This window comes from Phyllostomus hastatus, unplaced genomic scaffold (genome assembly GCF_019186645.2).
Source record: "Phyllostomus hastatus isolate PE091 unplaced genomic scaffold, TTU_PhHast_1.1 phas_contig_86, whole genome shotgun sequence".
NCBI classification, from domain to species: domain Eukaryota; kingdom Metazoa; phylum Chordata; class Mammalia; order Chiroptera; family Phyllostomidae; genus Phyllostomus; species Phyllostomus hastatus.
Window position 1 is genome coordinate 58,345,353 of NW_025333977.1, and position 19,889 is coordinate 58,365,241.

At 33.7% G+C, this 19,889-nt stretch overlaps 1 pseudogene; it reads left to right on the forward strand.

Annotated features, from left to right (window-relative positions):
- LOC123827386 overlaps positions 1-19,889 on the forward strand; it is a 60,358-nt pseudogene that overhangs the window by 35,105 nt on the left and 5,364 nt on the right.

Genomic DNA, 19,889 nt, shown 5'->3' on the forward strand with positions numbered 1-19,889 from the left:
CCAAAAAGCTTGGTTGGTTAGCCAAAGACGGGTAAGATTCCCCACGGGGGGGAACGACCTAAGCCAGGCACGATCACTTTGGGAGGACCCCCAAAAGAAGGACTTGGGGGGCTGCAGCAAAAGGGGGTGATGGACCCTCACTCCTCGGCTTTGACAAAGTCTGAGTTCTCAGCGTCCGGAAGAAAATCTCCTTATCTCTCGGTGGCCTTAGTTCCCGCGCTCCACCTAAGCCTGAAACAATGACAGGGTAGTACAGCTCGGTACTGGGAAGTGCGGATTTCCCGGGGTGATCAGGCCTAAGAAAGAACATGTAAATTACTGTGAAACCTTCTTTGTTTAGAATGCTCTCAGTTGAATGAGAAGGGTCTTAGGAGGAAGTTAGTTTATTCCTCAGTCTTACAGCTCTTTGACCCCAACTCAATAGACCGGCAGAGTTCTTTGTTTTCTATGGTTCCTTACTTCCCTCTAATGAGTACTGTACTTTACCTGAATTATTATGCAAAATGAGCCTAATAAAAGCAGGTATGGACGGTAAATCAGCGCGCTCCCCACTAGGGGGGGTGGCCATTCTGTCCCTACTTTCCCCACAGAAACTAGTCTGTCTCTGTGCATGTGGTGTTTTTTCTCACGTGTTTATCGTCGAGCCATCCACAGCGTTCCGTGGTCACTGCTGGCCGGTAACCCACGCGCAACAGATGAGCTTTATATATATACCCTGTATTCCTGTGCAAATTGAACCCAATAAAAGCTTGTCAAGGCAAAGGTTGGGGCGCTCTCCTCTTGAGATGGTGAGGGAGGTGCGCCGAGGCACTCTGCCTTTGAGAGAGTGGCTGCACTGTTGCTTTTCCTCCTCAGGACTAGGCAATCTGTGTGAATTTGTCATGTCTCATCCACATTGTGGACCACAGGAGCTGGGATCCACATCACCAGGAATTGCAGAAATAAACAAAAGGATCACCTAAAATTGAGAGACAAAGAAAGAACCCAAAATCAAAAGGAGTAGAAGACTCCCCAGTAAAAGAGCTAAATGAAATGGAGGTAAGCAAACTATCAGATATAGAATTCAAAAGAATGGTTATAAGGATGCTCAAGGGACTCACAGACAACTACAAAGAACTGAGTGAGAATTACAACAGTAGGAAAAAATAGAAGCTATAGACAAAAACCAGGAAGAAATGAAGAACACACTTTCTGAAATAAAAAAAACACACTAGAAGGAATTGCAAGCAGGCTGGATGAAGCATAGGACCAAATTTGTGAGCTGGAAGATAAGGTACAAAGAAATACCCAGGTACAGCAGCTACATGAAAAATATACTTAAAAAAGCATGAAGATAGCTAAAGGGAACTACATGACAACATGAAACACAACTACAATTGAACCATAGTAATACCAGAAGGGGACTAAAAGAAGCATGGGATAGAAAACATTGTTTTTGAAAAAATAATGATAGAAAACTTCCCTAACCTTAAGAGGAGAAAAGCCATGCAAGTTGAGGAAGCACAGAGGGCCCCAATCAAGATGAACCCAAAGCAGTCGCCTCCAAGACACATCATATTTAAAATACCAAGTTTCAAAGACAAAGAGAGAATCTTGAAAGCAACAAGGGAAAACCAAGAAGGAACATACAAAGGAGCTCTGATAAAGTTAGCAGCTGATGTTTCAATAGAAACACTCCAATCCAGGAGAGAATGGTAAGAAATATTCCAAGTAATGAAAAGCAAAGGCTTGAAACCAAGACTACTCTACCCAGTGGAGCTCTCAAAATGAAAGGTAAATTAAGAAGCTTTCCAGACAAAAGAAGTCTAAAAGAATACACCTCCTCCAAACCAGCTCAGCAAGATATGCTAAAAAGACTGCTTTAAGAAAATGAAGAAAAACAGTGAGAGAGAGAAGAACACAGGTACAACAGGTGAAAAATGAATAATTACCTATCAATAATGACCTTAAATATTAATGGATTGAATGCCCCAATCAAAAGACATAGAATAGCTGAATGAGTAAGAAAACATGACCCACACATATATGCTGCCTACAAAAGACCCACCTCAGAATAATAACAAAAAGAAAACCTACCCATACTGAAAGTGAAGGGTTGGGAAAAAAATATTCCAAGCAAAGGGACAGGAAAAAAAAAAAGCCTGAGTAGCAATTCTTATATCAGACAAAATAGACTTCAATAAAAGACATAAAAAGAGACAATGAAGGACACTTCATACTACTTGAGGAAAGAATCCATCAGGAAGATATTAACATTGTAAACATATAAGTATCCAACATAGGAGCACCCAAATATATAAGCAAAATCTTGGAGGACTTCAAGAAAGATATAGACAGCAACAAACTTATTGCAGGGGATTTTAACACCCCACTGTCAAAAATGGATAGATCTTTCAAACAAAAGATCAAAAAGGATAATGTAGAACTGAATAACACAGTAGATCAAATGAATTTAACTGATACATATAGAACCTTTCATCCCAAAGAAGCAAAATACACATTTTTTTCAAATGAATGTGAAATATTTTCAATGATAGACTCCATGGAAGGACACAAAACAAGCCTCAACAAGTCCAAGAAAATTGATTAAAAACTTTTTATATAACAAATTTTATCTTGGAATTTGTTTCAACTTACCTTTTTATAAAAATATATTTTTGCTATTTTTATATTATATATATTTAAATTATATTCAAGTATTCTAATATTTTATATTAGCTTATTTATTTTTTATTAAATGGAAATGCCATGAAGACAATGTAGCTATTACTATTCTATCATATACAAATATATTTATGATGCTTAGGTTAATTTAACTTTTGCTTCTTTTACTATTATGCATTTTATACATATACTTTTATATTGAATATGTTTTAAAAAGCTTAGTAAACATCTACAATCACAGTAATACTAACTGGTTGATATCCTAGGCTGCTCACCACAATGACATAACTATTATGGCACAAAACATTCCTGCCACTAAGACTACAGTGCTCTGTTTTCCCGAGCTTAGAAGCAACTAATTAGCAAATACCTTCTATAACAAGATTCTTCTGTCATTTGATTGAAGCTTATTTTGAAGCTAATACATATGTATATTTTCTTTCAGAGCATACATATATATGTAATTTCATTTCCATGAAGAATCTTTCTGGCCATTCATAGATCCTCAGTTTCAGCTATATAGTGATTAATACTCTCTTTGAGACATCAAATTAAGACTTTCAACAAATATCTCAGCCATGTGAGAACAACAACAGACAAAACTAGTTCTGTTAAAATAATTTTTTATTTAAAACATTACTGTATCCTGTAATGTTTTAAAAATTCAATGTGGATATATTAAAAACACATGAACCAATCATATTTACATGATCAAGAGCTTGTCATTAGTTGTAAGTTAGCAGGACAATTCATTTCTATGAGTACTGATATCAAATCTCATGTTGTTTTAAATATAAAGTAATATTTCTAGAACCCCTTAAACACAATACATTGAAATGGATTTATTAAGCTTAATAATTTCTACACTTTCCAACATAAATACTATACTTTCTGAGATTCTTTTGTAGATGTCATTCATGTATTATCTCGAAAATAGCCTAGGAAAGATTTTGAACTCCCACACAGTTCCATACATGCAAACATTCCTGCTGTTTAAGAGATAGGCTTCTCCCGCAGGACCCAGAGAGACTGAGAAACACTGTCTTAAATAATACAATTGATTATTAGAAATACAGCTAAAAAATCATAACTACTGCCTTTAAATTTGCTTTTCCTTGCATAATGCTAGTAAAGAGTAATGATAAATTGCGTTCACATTAAATACTAAAAAGAAATGGCTTTGGTTTCATAGAATTTTCTTAATCCCTCTTTCAGAATTGCCTATAATACTATTAAATTGTGGCTAAGATGACACCATGTTGCAGTACCTAGCCAAAGCATAGTGTCCACTGATTCATTGCTCTTCTATTTCATAAACTTTTCTATAAGTAAAGAAGATACATATCTGTAATAATTCAGTGTAGTAAATGAAATGTTTCTCTTTCACCTGTGGGCTATATGAAATACCTCATATAGAGTTCATATGTACTAAAAGCAAAGAATTATCTACTATTTAACTCTTTTAGTTAAGTTAATCCCTGCTTACCCAAAGTTTCACTCACTGTACCCAAAGTTTGGCAAGGGACAGAAAATCACAGAGGGTTGAAAACATTTAATCAAAACTTCATTTTGAACCTATGTGTTTTGCCATACTGAGGACAATATTCAGGGAGAAAAAGTTTTGCTAACATACAGACAGAAAGAGTTGGAGACTGCTTACATGGCCATTACAGTCTAAAGAAGAGGATTAGATAAATTAGGTTACTAGTCTCATTTCCATCATGTGGTATTAAACAGGGCCAGACCTAAGCAAAATAGTATACTAGCTGATTTCACAGGCCACAGCTTCCCTTCCAATGCTTTATCATACCTTCAGTCGCTCTCACTTTTTCTAAGCCCAGAAGAATTTAGGCTCTCTAACTTCCATGAAGCATCTATAACTTTCAAAGTTCACAATAACAAGATTTTGCATTTATTTTCTTCATGGGGTGTTGTCATTTTAAATAAGATAAATTCTTATACTATTTGAGTGTATCTCACTGATTCAATTGTAAAAATCAGAAATAAATAAAATGAAATTAGCTTTCTCTTATAAATATGATACAATTTACAGTGTTTTATTGTACCAATACTTCTTTTGACTGTAGACAGGTCTGTGAATTTTTTATTTAACCATTTTAGGAAAATGTGTATAACATTACCAATAGTTGGTAAATAGGAGTACAATGACTGTTAAATATAATCTATAATTATCAGATGATATCCATAGCACTTTGTCTAGCTTTCCACCTTACTTGTTTTTGGAGCATGGTATTTTATTTTGATTAAAAGATCAGTGTATTGTAATAGGTAAGAGTATAGGTCGTTCCTAGATAAACTCTCTAAATATTGCTTTACTCACCTGAAAAATAAATACATATTTTTTATCTAACAAAGGTTTTTATAAGGAAAAAATGGATAACATTTATAAAACACTTAACACTAGACTCAAATTAAGTGCTTAATAAATATTAGCCTTCAAAGCTAATATTATTTAACTACAAGATAATACTATTAAAGTAATGTGTCATAAGTATTTTAAATGGTTATAAATAGGATAATAGTATGCCTGATATCAAAATACTGACCTTGAATATTTTCCAACAATTACTGATATGATTAACTCCTTTCTAATGTTTTAAATATATGTAAGATAGATATGTTTCTTGCTTAATACACTTTATAAGCATATAATTTCCTATATTGTGTGTTTATCTTGGAAGAACTTTCTTTCTTTTATAAATATATTCCTTAATATTGAACCTATTTTGAATATTTGTTTAAGGGATTTAATTCTAGTTTTAAAAGAATGTCATAATTTTTATTTACCTTAATTCTCCTTTATAATTTTTGCCAGGAGTACACAGCTTAAGTAAAATATATCAACTACAATTAAAAACATACTAAAACGCATGCACACTACTTTTTAATACTTGTTTGATAAAACATGATGGTGATAAATAAGGTAAAAATGGTATTTATGGTCACAGAGTATAAAATAGTTAAAAAAGCATTTGGTTTATATGTAATAGTATAATAACTTAAAAATGTTATCATCAACAAACAAATTTAACAACAAAAACCGAAAAGATTTATCTGAAGTTACAGGAATAAGTTGTGTAAAAACACCAGCAGAGTCTGCTCAGTGGCTTACAATTAGAGGAGAGTTTGCCTAGGGTAAGATTGGGGAAACTTGAAAGAGTTTCTCCCTTAGAGACAGAGCTGACAAAAGTAAGGCCAAGGCTATACAGTCCAAGAAAAGGCAGGGCACAAACCTAAAAGCTGGGAAAGAACACTCAGGAAGTTTGTTAATTCTAATGTTAATAAGGCAGAGTTAGGAAAAGCATTCGAAAAAGCATGCTACTATCCTTGGACATTACTCTTCTAAGAGCCAGTGCACCTAAAGGGAAAAAAAAAATAAACAGATTTTCATTTCAATTAATTTAAATAGGTACTATTTTAAAAATGATTATAAAGTAGCTTAAAGTTTTAAGATATTATTGAATTTATATTTTCTATTCCTTTCCAATTATTTGTGGAATACAACTATTTTTATTTGATCACATAAAATGATCAAACTGTTCTTTTATAAAAAATGATTGGCTGAACATATTGTGCTCATATTTCACTTAAAACTTTCTATTACAATATTGATAGATTTCAACTACCTCAGTATACTTTCAATATGTTTCTGTAATATAACATTTAGTTTTCTCTTCTTTTTTGTTGATTTTCTTACAGGTTAAATGTAGAATATGTTTTCTGGTTGACCAATATAAGGTTGAGTTAAAACATTAAAAATATTAATTCTCTAAACTAAGTGATCTAAAAAGAGAATAAGATAAATAAGGAAAACATATTAAACATATTTTTTTCCAAAACAACAGTTCTCAAAAACAAAAATTTAGTTCTATCAGAGAGCATGGGAGTTTACAATTTGCTGGTGAAGCATTATGTATATTATCTCTGATAAAGCCTAAGTAGGCATTGTGGTTAAAATGTAAACACAGAAGATTTGGTAGTAGAAAGCAAAATTCCATTTACCCAAGAGATACTTTAAAAAATTATATTTGTCCCTCATCTTTTTATATTCTGATACAACAATTTGGCATATTGTTATTATTTTTCCTCTCACTTGAGGACATGTCACTGACTTTAGAGAGAGGATGGGAGGGGGAGAGAGAGAGACATCAACGTAATAGGAAACATTGATCAGTTGCCTATCATATGGGTCGAGACTGGGGACTGAACCCACAACCCAGGCATCATGTGCAATGACAGGGAATAGAACCTGAAACCTTTTGATTTGCAAGACAATGTCCAACCAACTGAACTGCACTAGCCTGGACCTAATGTATTATTAATTGAAAAAACAAATGAAGAGTTCCCTTCACCAATTATGTCAAAAATAATTAAGAAATTACCAAACATATCATTGCAATAATCACTAAAACTGTGGAAAAAGCACAAAAAGGAAAAGGAAGGAAGGGAAGAAAGGAAGGAAGGAGGGAAGATAGAAAGAAGGAAGGGAAGAAGGAAAATCTGAGAAACTAAAGAAACCTGACTATTATTTATATAATAGGGATTTTTAAAATATAAAGTTAAGATGCCACTCTCACTAAATTACTCATTTCATGAAAAAGTCTTCCACAGCAATGGAAATAAAAAGTTTTCTACTTTATTTCAGAAAGTACAAAAAGTTTAGGTCTTGCTATTTCCATCAAGCATTTTCTTATCTAATCATTAATAGCAAAATGTTAGCAATAAAAGAGAAGTAAGCTAAGTGACAGCTTTCCTTATGTTCTCTCAGCAAATACATGCCTAGACATTTTACACCATCTGGTACACAAGCATTAGAGCAGCAAATGGTGAAAAAATCAGTGGTGATATATCAGTGGGGAAAGTCCATCAAAAAAGAAAAAGGTCTCCAACCACAACCAGAAATATAAACAAAAGACTTGAGTGGCCATTCCCCATGAAGCACAGATAGCTAGGAGAGAAATTGAAGTCAATGAGAATTTAGAGTTGATAATCCAGGTTGGAGGCCACCCTGCTACATCCTTTAGTCTGCTGTACTTTAAGAAATAAACACTGCAAAAATAACACTCGGGTGAAACCAAACTGTCCTCCAACACACAAATCAATACTGTTTGAAAAGGAGGAATTGTTGCTGAAAGGGGTGTCTTAAGAAGGGAAATGCTTTTGGGGCAGGTGCATCTATCTTGGTTTGTTTAATAGTTCAGTTGGAATTAATCATGGCAGGTATTTATAGAATTAATAATCCTGCTTTCCTCTACCATAATTTTCTCTAATACTTGGAATAAACTTTTCAAAAAAGGAATTTCACTATCTTTAGTAATAGATAACATGACAAGGAATGATTGGGGTAAAAATAGTCAACCAAATGATGCAAATTACAAATATCAGAGGAAGATAATAACTTATATAACTTAATATAATGTTCCCATTCCAGTAATTTATTGTCACTATTAGAGAGTCTTCCTGTGGTGATGGTGCTGTATCACAGTGCAAAAATGGCACTTCAGAAGCTTAAAGGGATATTTAAATCTAAATTACATTATAAAAATGTATGATTTTTTCAAAGTCTGGTATTTTTTATGTCTAGTTATACCTCCCACTGAATTCCAAAATGAGACTTCTATTGTATTACAAATAAGCCAGTATTTGTTAATGCATTTTACATTGTTCACATCCAGAATCTACCTCTGCTCTGTACAATGCCCCTCTTCTTGTCTAGCCTCATTCAGCATTTCTCCATGTCTGACTTCCTCAGGAATGTTTCTTGAATGATGATGATTTCCTATAAGGGGCATTCCTATTAAATAACTACCTGGAATGTGAATGTAACTTACTGCCATGTTCTCTAATAATATCAGCATAATTTAGCATAGTTACCTGATCATATTTCAGTACTTTTACATATTACATGGTTTTGTTTTACAATTCTGAATGTAAGCAATTAGTCTCCCCAGTTGGATTACTAATTATTTTTGAGCAGGGAGTCTAACAATACCATACACAAATTCATTTATTTTAGTAGGGTTTCATTAGAACACAGAAACCATTCTAGAATTCCTCTCTATGTAATTTGTGTGATATTTATCATAGAAATATGGTTCTTTAAAATTAAATAGGTTATTGGATCTAAGTCAAACATGGATGCCAGAGCTTTACCTATAGTTTTCAGAGAATCAAAAAAGTGCCCCTCTTATTCAGGTAAGGAACTGTAAGGTTTTACTATGGGTGTGTACAGCTTCCTGCTATAACCAGGCAGGTGAGTCAGAAAGAGAGACTTCAAAACCATAGCTGAAATTCTATCTCCCAAGCCCATACACATCTGATAATGTGGGAATAAGAACATTACCTTGATCTCTCTTTGAACATGTAGATCTCACATGATTCCACCTCATTAGTTCACAAATGAGGTGGATCTGTAGGCAAGGGAGTCTGGGTAACAGAGCTCCTAGACTTATAGCTCTAGTAATAGGTGGAAGAGTATATGGAATAATTGCATTTAAGGAATTTTTATAAATTGTTCTCAGCTGCTGGCTGTATATTTGAATGGGAATGTGCCTGAATTATTTGAAGTCATTCATCTCATAAAACATCCTTTCTATGAATTAGTTAACTCTTACAAATGAAATATTTTAAGATTAAAACTATTATTTATTTATATAAATGAATCCCCCAGTTAGGAAGAGCTGATAAGAATAAAGAGTTGTGTGGTTCCCTGTACAGATAGAATGACTACCCTACTTCTCAGACAGAGCAGCTGGTGTGAGCAATACCCCAGGAGAAACTAGAAGAAGATGGATCCAAACTTCCTATAGGTGAATGAGACTATGGGCAGTGAGTAACTGAACCTAAAGATATATGATGACATAAGATATTTTAAAGTTTTAAAGATCACTCAAGAAGCAGAAGCAAATATACTCCTTTTTCCAAAGCTTAACACCACCCTGGGGGTGGTGTGAAATGACAAGTGAGGTTCAAGTTAAGATTTCACACAAGTTCAGTAGAATGTCAACACAAAATGAATCTTTAAATTAGGTATAGAATCTGTATAGTTATATTTCTGTTACACTTAAGCAGAAATTAAGGTTAATACTTTTTCAATATAGACCTATTTTGCTTAGATTTAGGGTTTATAAAGTTGAAAAAAGAACTTCATGGGGGCTCTACATTTATATTGAATATGTTTCTGTTTGAAAATACCAGTTTTTAAACAGTAAAGGTAAAAATATGTCTGTAAGGCAAAAATGCGAGGTGCTGCTCCTCACACAGCTTTGGAGAGCACGTTTTTATATTTATTCTTCTATTTGCCTGATTGGATTATTTCAGTACTAAAGAATTCATCACTTTTATCTGGAAGCATTATTTCTTCAATTGCTGCATAATTTTGGAGTCATACTGTGCTAATATTTGGTGGTACTATGTAACTACAGGTAATACTTTTATTTTATAGTCATACGTTTTGTTTTGCAAGTAAGTAAGAAAATTATAAAATATTATCTAGTTAGTAATGGACCCAGGACAGGATTCATATTTTTATTTCCAGTGTTTTTCTTCTTCAGTGTGCCACCAGTAAGATAAAAATTCTAGCTTTATCTCATTACTACTTTTGCTATGGGCCTAGATAGCACTGACTATCCAGGATAAATGACAATTTAAAATAAAAAGAAAGAATTTATAAAAGAATATGGTAAATAAATTGAGCTTTGCTTACCTTGATCTCGATTTATCACCTCAAATGAAAGGAAAAAGCATTTTTTTATAAATGTAAGATTGAGAAATTTATAAGGTATAAGACTTTATTATTTAAAGGGAAATAATTATTTGGCATACTATAAAGGTTTGCTTAAAAAAAGTTTATAAAAAACTTAATTTTGCTCATAAATATTTTTGAAAAGTCAAACTCCTAATGTTAATAATTTCATTATTATGTTCAATAAGTATTAATTTACTTCAAATAAATAATCAAACTGTCTTCAAAGGAGGTTACCAACAACCTATAAATATAATTTATTACATTGTTGAGTCTCCATAGTTTTGTGCTCAAATCAGAATTACCAGTTTAAATCTCAATAAGTTCAAAGCGAGAATTCACATCCAAGAACCTTTTTTTGAGCCTTAACAGTCTGAATAGGTAGACTACATAGAATGTTTTCATTCAGACCTGCTGTTCTCCATATGTTTTTTGCTAGAATCAAATTCATGTTGTAGGGATTATCATCTGTTGCCAGGATATCAAGAATTATGATTCTAATAAACTTCCAATACCTAATTTTTATAACCACTCCTGAATCTGTAAAACTGACCAGGTGAAAGTATTTCATTTTATAGTAATATTAAAAAATGTGTAAAAATTTATTTTTTTTAAATGCTTTTTTTTTTAAGATTTTATTTATTTATTTTTAGAGAAGGAAGGGAGGGAGATAGAGAGAGAGAGAGAGAGAGAGAGAGAAACTTCAATGTGCGGTTGCTGGGGGTTATGGCCTGCAACCCAGGCATGTACCCTGGCTGGGAATCGAACCTGGGACACTTTGGTTCCCAGCCCGCGCTCAATCCACTGAGCTACGCCAGCCAGGGTATTTTGTTAATTCCCATTCAAAGTTGCTCAGAGCAACTGCATAGAACTTTACATTCACATAGTTTTCACCTAAAACATAACTATTTCCAGTACTATATGAATCTCTTAGTATTCTATTCCACAGCATTGTATTTCTAAATCTAAATTATCAGTATACAGATTATTAAGGTAATTGTAAAAATTAATTTTGTACATTTGCCACAAGTCATTATTTTAATGAATACATTTGTCTCTTTAAAATCCAGGGGACTAAACCTTTATCCAGGTCAGCTTAAATACCTTAACAAAATCTACTGAATAAGTAATATTAAATCATGCCATTAGTATAAATGCACAGGTATGGAAAGGTCAGGGAACATGAGCTTAGCTTGGAGAACTGTAAAGGAAATAAACTGAGCTGGGTGCACATTGGAGCAGAATAAAATGAAGCTCAGACAGAGTGAGCAAAGCTCAGCTTTGTTAGAAGCCCAGCTAAGCTGACAAAGAACAATGCTGTGCTCCAAACATGAGTAGGAACTCTATGGAAAGTTTATAGGCCATTAACAAAATCCATTATAGTTTCTCTACCTATGAATGGACCTTAGCTATTCTATTCCATCTGTAAACTGTCTGGACAAACAGGGAGGTATTGCTGAAATATAATGCTAGTGGGTTAATTGGGGGGGGGAAGTAGGCTATTTTTATTAGACTACTCTTTTCTCAATTCGTTTTTCAAAACTAAGTTATGTAGAACTCCACTTCCACCTGTAATAGATTGTGTCACTTGATCAGTCTTAACATAATACATTTTAAAGTAGAGAAAATATGAGAAAGTTTTTTTAGGTATTGGAAAATAGCAACTTTGATTATATACTTTATGATAGGAAGAAAACTCATGAGCATGATGAGCATATGAACCATATGATTGGCCTTGCTCAAACTACATTGAAGTAGAGTTGAAAAAATCAAAGTGGTTTCCTGAACAAAATGAGCAGATCAACAGAAGCATCTGAAATGTCAGGACAGTTTCTTAGGGAAGAAGTGTCTATGAAAGTGGGAGTTCTCCAAAACCATTTTCAGACTTCTTCCATGAATCCTTGGATGACAGGTAGGCTGTATATGCACAGGAAAAACACTCAAGGTTAGTAGAGAGTGTATCTTTTCATCAAGTCTACTATACAGGTTTGAGGGATAAGCAGATAGCACTAGGAGCCAAGCAGTGTTGCAAAAGTTTAGATTTTTGGTTCTTACAGAGAAGAGAGATAAGTTTAATACAAAAGGCATGTGAATGATACCAGCAGTACATGTGAGAATCACAATGACCATACATGAGAAAAATTCATCTTCTACATATGTTCTAACAAAGCCAAAAAACAAGGCTTTATAAGGTTTTTACATAATGAAGAGATTGGATTTTAAGTCATGTCGAGTTAGAAGATCTTTAAAAAGACCTTGGACTTCTGTACAGTACTGCCCTTAAAAATTGTAATTTTAATGCAACAAAAGATCAACATGATTAGTCAGTAGTTCTGTTGGGAACCACCCTGTCTGGTTTCAGAAGTTGTAACCCCCCCATGACTAAGGCTGGGTGAGTGATCTTGGGACCATAAGCCACTGAGGAGACAAAGCTTACCTCCCTGGTAGGAGTGCCCCTTCTGCTCCTTTCACTTCATCCATAACTGGCCTCCAATGCTTGGTCGGTTAGTCAATGATGGGTAAGACTCCCCAAAGGGGGGAATGACCTAAGCTAGGCACAATCACGTGGGAGGCCCCCAAGGAAGAATTTGGAGGGCTACAGCAAAAGGGGATGATGGACCCTCACCCCTCAGCGTTAACAAAGCCTGAGTCCTCATTCTGTCTCTAAGAAGTCTAATCTCTTGGCTGCCTTACGTCTCCTGCCTGACATTAGCCTGAAACAATGACAGAGGGTGGTGCAGCCCTATGCTGGAAAGGGCAGATTCCCTGGGCAATCAGGCCTAAGAAAGAGTATGTATAATCCTGTGAAAACTGCTTTGTTTAGAATGTTCTCAATTAAATGATAAGGGTCCAAGCAAGAAGTAGGTTTGTTCCTCAAACTTTTATGGCTCTTTAGCTATCTGACCCTGACTCAAAATAGGCCCTCAGAGGTCTTTGTTATCTATTGTTTGATCCTTACTGCCTGACAATGATTAAAGAGCTTTATCTGTATTCCTGTGCAAATGAACCCAATAAAAGCTCATTGAGGAACAGGCTCCTGGCCCTTCTCCTTTGAGAGATCTGCCACCTTTCCTCCCCAAGCAGATAATGTCTTAGTAGACTTATTCTCATAATACAAAATACAGTTAGATAACTTAAGAAACTTCCAATGTAAACAATCATATCCGAGGAATAGATGGAAAAATAAAGTAAATTAGCAAAGACTCAGGGAACCTCGGGTACAATACCAAATATCTATTAGTTTTTTTATTTTTGTTCAATTACAATTGTCCCAATTTTTCCCTTATTGCTCTCCCCTGTCCCATCCACACATCCACCTGCACTCCCACAGTCAATCCACAACCTTTTGTCTATATCCATGGGTCCTTTACACATTTGCCTTGACTGGACCCTTCTCCTTTCCCTCATTATCCCTCTCCCTGTTCCCTTCTGGTACTGTCATTTTGTTCCTTATGCGTCTGGTTCTATTTAGCTTGTTTGTTTGTTTTGTTCACTAGATTCCTCTTATAGGTAAGATCATATGGTATTTGTCTTTCACTTCCTGGCTTATGTCATTTAGCATAATGCTCTCCCGATCCATCTATGCTGTCATGAAGGATAGGAGCTCCTTCTTTCTTTCTGCTGTGCAGTATCCTGTTGTGTAAATGTACCACAAATTTTTTTGATCCACTCATTTACTGATGGGCACTTAGGCTGTTTCCATCATTCAGCTTTTGTAAATAATGGTAGTATGAACTCTGAGGTACATAGATTCTTTTGAATTACGCAATAAGCAAAAATCTATTGAATTACTGTTTCAGGACTCTTAACTAGAATCTTAATAGAAGACTAAAATGAGAGTAGGAAGAAATTGAAGATAAAATAACTGATTTTTCTAAAATAAGAAAGAAAGAATTACTAATGTACAGATTTAAGAAAATTTAGTTGTTCCCTGGCCTGTGTGGCTCAATGGATTGAGTGCTAGCCTGAGAACCAAAGGGTTTCAGGTTCAATTCCCAGTCAGGACACATGTCTGGATTGTGGGCTGATTTCCTAGTGGTGGGGGCGCAAGAGGCAACCACACATTGATGTTTTCTTCTTCCTTCCCTTCCCCTCTCTCTAAAAATAAAATAAAATATTCTAGGAGGGCAGATACAAAGAAAATTTTAACTAGTTAAATCATAGGATAACTAATAAAAACAAAGATTAAGAGAACATATTGAAAGCTGTCATAGACAAAATATAATATAGGGAGGAAACCAAATATAAAAAGAGTGGCTGATTACTCATCAGAGACAATGTCAAGTAGAGAGAATGGTTCAACAATTTTTAAATGTTGAGAAGGAAAAACATAAACTTTTTTCCATCAACTCAAGCAAATTATTTATTAATCCTCTTATATGCTTTAACTGATTATTTTATATACTACAGCCAAGACACTTTCTAATATTTAAATGCATTTACATAGCATTTCTTCTAATTCTTCACAAGATGCCATTTGTCCATATATTAAATCTAAACATACTGTTTCTAAACATATCCTCTATAAGTGAAGATAATTCACTCTAATTTTCAACTCCACTTTGTTTACTTTTAATAAAATTAAGCTATATTGAACTTCTCACTTTCCAACAAAATACCATGTGTTTTTTTCCTACTTGACATTTGAACATTGTTTTCTCTTGTAAGTGACTCTTCTGCATATAACCATTCACATTATCTCTGAGTAGCATATTATCCAGAGTATTCTAAGTTATAATGTAGAAACAGCCTTCAAATTAGAGTGGCTTAAATCACTAACTTTAAAAAATGTTCTCATGTGAATTACACAGCTGGTTGAGGAAATACCTCAGGGAAGCCAATCTCTATTGCACTAGTCATTCATAAATTAAAAACAATCAACAGAGTTTTAGGAAGAATTTAATCCTATGTTATTATGGTAGTGTATCTAAAATGACAAGCTTAAACTACGTTACCTTTTATCAAACTATTAGGTAACTCAATGTTCTTAAAGATACTGAACAAAACATTAACTCAATGTAACAAACAATAAGCAAAAATCTATTGATTAATATAGAACATTTAAAGGAAGCATAGGAAGTAAATTTTAAAGTTGATTGTGATTTCTGGATGCTTAATTTGTCTTTTTCAATTATTTTTTATCTAGAATTCTTAAAGATCTTACAAGTATACAAAATTTATTTTTATTATTGTTTATGCTGTTACAGTTGCCCCAATTTTTCTCCCTTATCTCCCCTTAGCATAGCCCACACCCACTTCCATAGTCAATCCCCACACCTTTGTCCATGTCCATGAGTCCTTCATATATGCTATCCAATATTTCTTTCCTTGATAGCTTGAGTTTCTGGGATCTCAAATTCTAATCTAAAAGTATAGAAAGACTTCTTGAAAATGCATTTCAACAGAAGATGTAACTCTATGAATAATGCTACTAAGTGTAATGTTATTGGACTATTCAAATATAATTCCTTCAACGTTATGCTTGACCTGAAAAATTCAGATTTACACTACTGATAGTATAGAAAGAATGAAAAAAAAAACTAAATTGGAAACAACACCTATGTGCTTGGAAATCCTTTCTATCTATATTCATACTCTATATCTGTCATAATTTTTTTCAGGCTCAAGCATAAAAAACCTGTTCTCATTTTTCAAGGAAATAATGTCATCCTAATGACTACACAATGAAATATGAAGAATTCAATTGAATTCTACTAGAACCAGCATGGAATTTACAAGAATCAAGAGTATTATCCAAATGCTTAAGAGTAATTAATGGTATATAGAAATAGTTATAAAACAAAGAAGAGAAAATTCCAAAGATAATGCTGCCAAACTATCTTCTACCTATGCTTGTATATGTGGAAATTTTTGTCACATAAAATAAAAATTGATTTCTTAATTTTAATATAGTTTTAAAATAACTGTATGTAAAGTACACAATATCAGATATCTGCTTGTGTCCTTCCAGAATTTTTATGGTTTTCAGTCTTACATTTAGGTCTTTAATCCTTTATGAATCCATTCTTGTGTATAGTGTGAGGAGGTGGTCTATTTTCAATTTTGCAGGTACCTGTCCATTTTCCCATTTTTTGAATAAACTCTCTTTAACCCCATTGTATGTTCTTATCTCCTTTGTCAAATATTAATTGAGCATAAGGGGTGGGTTTATTTCTGGGTTCTCTAAAATCCTCTATTGATTTATATGTCTGTTTTTAGTCCAGTACTGTGCTGTTTTGATTGTCATGTTTTGTATTATAGTTTGATATCACATACAACATTTTTACCAGGAATAGACACAGAGACATGAAATGAGCAAATGCTGTGAGAGAAATAATAATTATAAAATTGCTACATACAGAGTTATCAGAAACATTCAATTTGCAAAAAAAAATTAGAAAGTGCAATAAATTTGAAAGAAAGTTGATAAAGAGGGTTTAATGAGCCTAAGAAAAGTCACATGCCTTTACTTGTCTCTGATTGTATAAATAAGCTAAAAGCAGTGAATCCACTCAATAAAGTGAACATAACAATAACATTTTTTACCATTCTTAATGTTTTTCTTTCATAGTTGCCTCATTTTCCCCTTTCCCCCTCCTCTGCCCAGACCACCCCTCCACAGTTAATTCCTAAACTGTTATCTAGGTCCATGGGTCATTTATATGTGCTTTTTTTACTAAGCCCTTCCTTCTTTCCACCACTATCTACATCCCCCTCCCTTGTGGTCACTATCAGTGTGTTCTATGTTAGTTTAGTTTTGTTCATTAGGTTCCTCTTATAGGCGAGATCATCCATGCTGTCATGAATGGTAGGAGTTCCTTCTTTCTTTCTGCTGCATAGTATTCCATTGTTTAAACATACATAGTTTTCTGATCCAATCATTTACTGATGGTCACTTAGGCTGTGTCCAGCACTTGGCTATTGTAAATAATGCTGCTATGAACATAGGGGTGTGTAAGTTCTTTTGAATTGGTATTTTGGAATTCTTAGGCTCAAAATGCTGCTCCATTTTTAGTTTTTTGAGGAAATTATATACTGTTTTCCATAGTGGCTGCACCAGTTTACATTTCTACCAAGAAGGCACTAAGGTTCCCTCTTTTCCACACCCTCACCAGCACTTGTTGCTTGTTGATTTATTAACATAGCCATTCTGACCAGTGTGGGGTGTTATCTCATTGTTGTTTTCATTTACATCTGTCTGGTGGCTACTGATGCTGAGCATTCTTTCATAAGTCTATGGGTCATCTGTATGTCCTGCTTTGAGAAGTGTCTATTTAGGTCCTTTGCCCATTTTTAATGGGATTATTTATCTTCCTGGTGTTGAATCATATGTGTTTTTTATATCTTTTGCAGATCAAACCCTTGCTCAGGGTACCTTTGGCAAACATGTTCTCCCATACGATCAGTTCCCTTTTTATTTTGATCCAAATAGCCTCAGCAATCTTGAGAAAAAGAACAAAATAGGAGACATCACAATACCTGATATCAAACTATAATACAAGGCCACTGTAATCAAAACAGTCCGGTGCTGGAATAATAACAGGCACATGGACCAATGGAACAGAATAAAGAACCCAGTGATAAACCCATGTCTCTATGGAAAATTAATATTTGACAAAAGGGGATAAGTATACAATGGTGTAAAAGCAGCCTCTTTAATAAATGATGTTGGGAGATCCAGACAGTACATGCAAAACAATTAAACTAGACCACCAACTTATACCATTCACCAGAATAAACTCAAAATGGATAAAAAACCTAAAATATAAGTTGTGACACCATAATAGTCCTAGAGGAAAACACAGGCAGTAAAATTTCAGATATCCCACATAGCAATATTTTTTGCCAATATATCTCCTAGAGCAAGGGAAATAAAGAAAAAAATTTTTAAAATGAGACTATATCAAATTAAAAACAATAATTTAAAGAGTATATATGTGTATATATGTATATGTGTATATATGCATACACACACAAACATACCTACAAGGTTTCACAAAGCATAGCAACTGTGGCAGAAGTTTGATCATGAAATGAAGTGGCATAAAAGGAAGAGAAAAAGAAATCAGTATTTCCTAAACTTAAAAATTTAAAAATGCATATTTCACATTGGGAATAAACTTTAATTTCTCATATCAGCACATATAAGTGCTCTAATGCATTGCAGCTTCTTGGACATCTGTAAAAATAAAAAAATAATAAATTAAAGATATTTTTAATGAAATAAGCTGCCAGACAGTCATGACTCTGAGTAGTGCTTAACAAGGAAGTGATTTTCTTTGCTCTTTAAGCATGATAAAACAAGGCATGTTTAATGGCTCCAGGGGGATGAAAGTTTGTTTTCAAATCTGCTTAGCAAAATGTTGACTTTGAAAAAATATGTATTTTTATGTTCTGAGATTGGAATTTTGCACTTCTTGTTTTTTCAATTTTTTAATAATCAAAAGATGAACAAATAAAATGTATAAAGAAATAAGGGGTAATTCTCTTTGAAAGTTAAGAAAAGTTCCAACAATATACACAAAAACAAACATGATGTCTTTGTTTAAAACGTTATCTAGTATTAACAACAGCAAGAATAAATTAAGCCAAGTATTCAGCATTTCCTCTTGATCATCAGTGGCTATTTATTTTAAAACAGATATTTGTAATGTGTTTGCATTATACACAATATTGAGGGAAAAAATCAAAACTTTTGACGATTGTTAGAACCTGCTCATAGTGGTTCCCACTCTAACAAATGGATACACAAACACACATACATATAGGTTACAGTTCCTGATAATGTGTTTTAATAAAGAAACAATGTGGAGTTTTTAAATCCTCACCCAGGGAAATGTTTATTAGTTTTAGAGAGAAAGCAAGGGAGAGGGAGACAGAGACATCAATGTGAGAAACATTAATTGGTGCCACCCATACATGCCTTGACCAGGGACCCAACCCTCAACCTGGTTATGTGCCCTCATCATGGATCCAACCCACTACATTTTGGTGAATGGACAATGTTCCAACTAACTGAGCCACCCAGCCAGGGCTAGAATTGTTTTTATAAGTTAGTAGATATGACAAATAAGAAGGGAAAGGGTTGTCAAGGAACATATATAAAGTACTCATGGTCAAAGCCAATGGGTGAGTAGGATTAAGTGTGAGAGGTGGGGATAGGTAAGGTGGAGGAGATTGTTAGGAGGGAAATGGGGACAATTATAGTTGAAAAACAATAAAAAATAAAATAAAATAAAATAAAATGAAAAAAATTGTCATGTTTTCTTCTATCTCCTTTCCAGCTCAAAAGATTGTTACAATTGTAGATCATGCCAGAAAAACATTGGGAGACATTTAGTTAAACCAGAATATTAGAGCCATAATTTATAATATAATTCAAAAATTACAAATTTCTAGATGATTGTTTTCAAAACTAACTCTGTATTTTAAAATAATAGGAAATGTTTAGTTGATATTA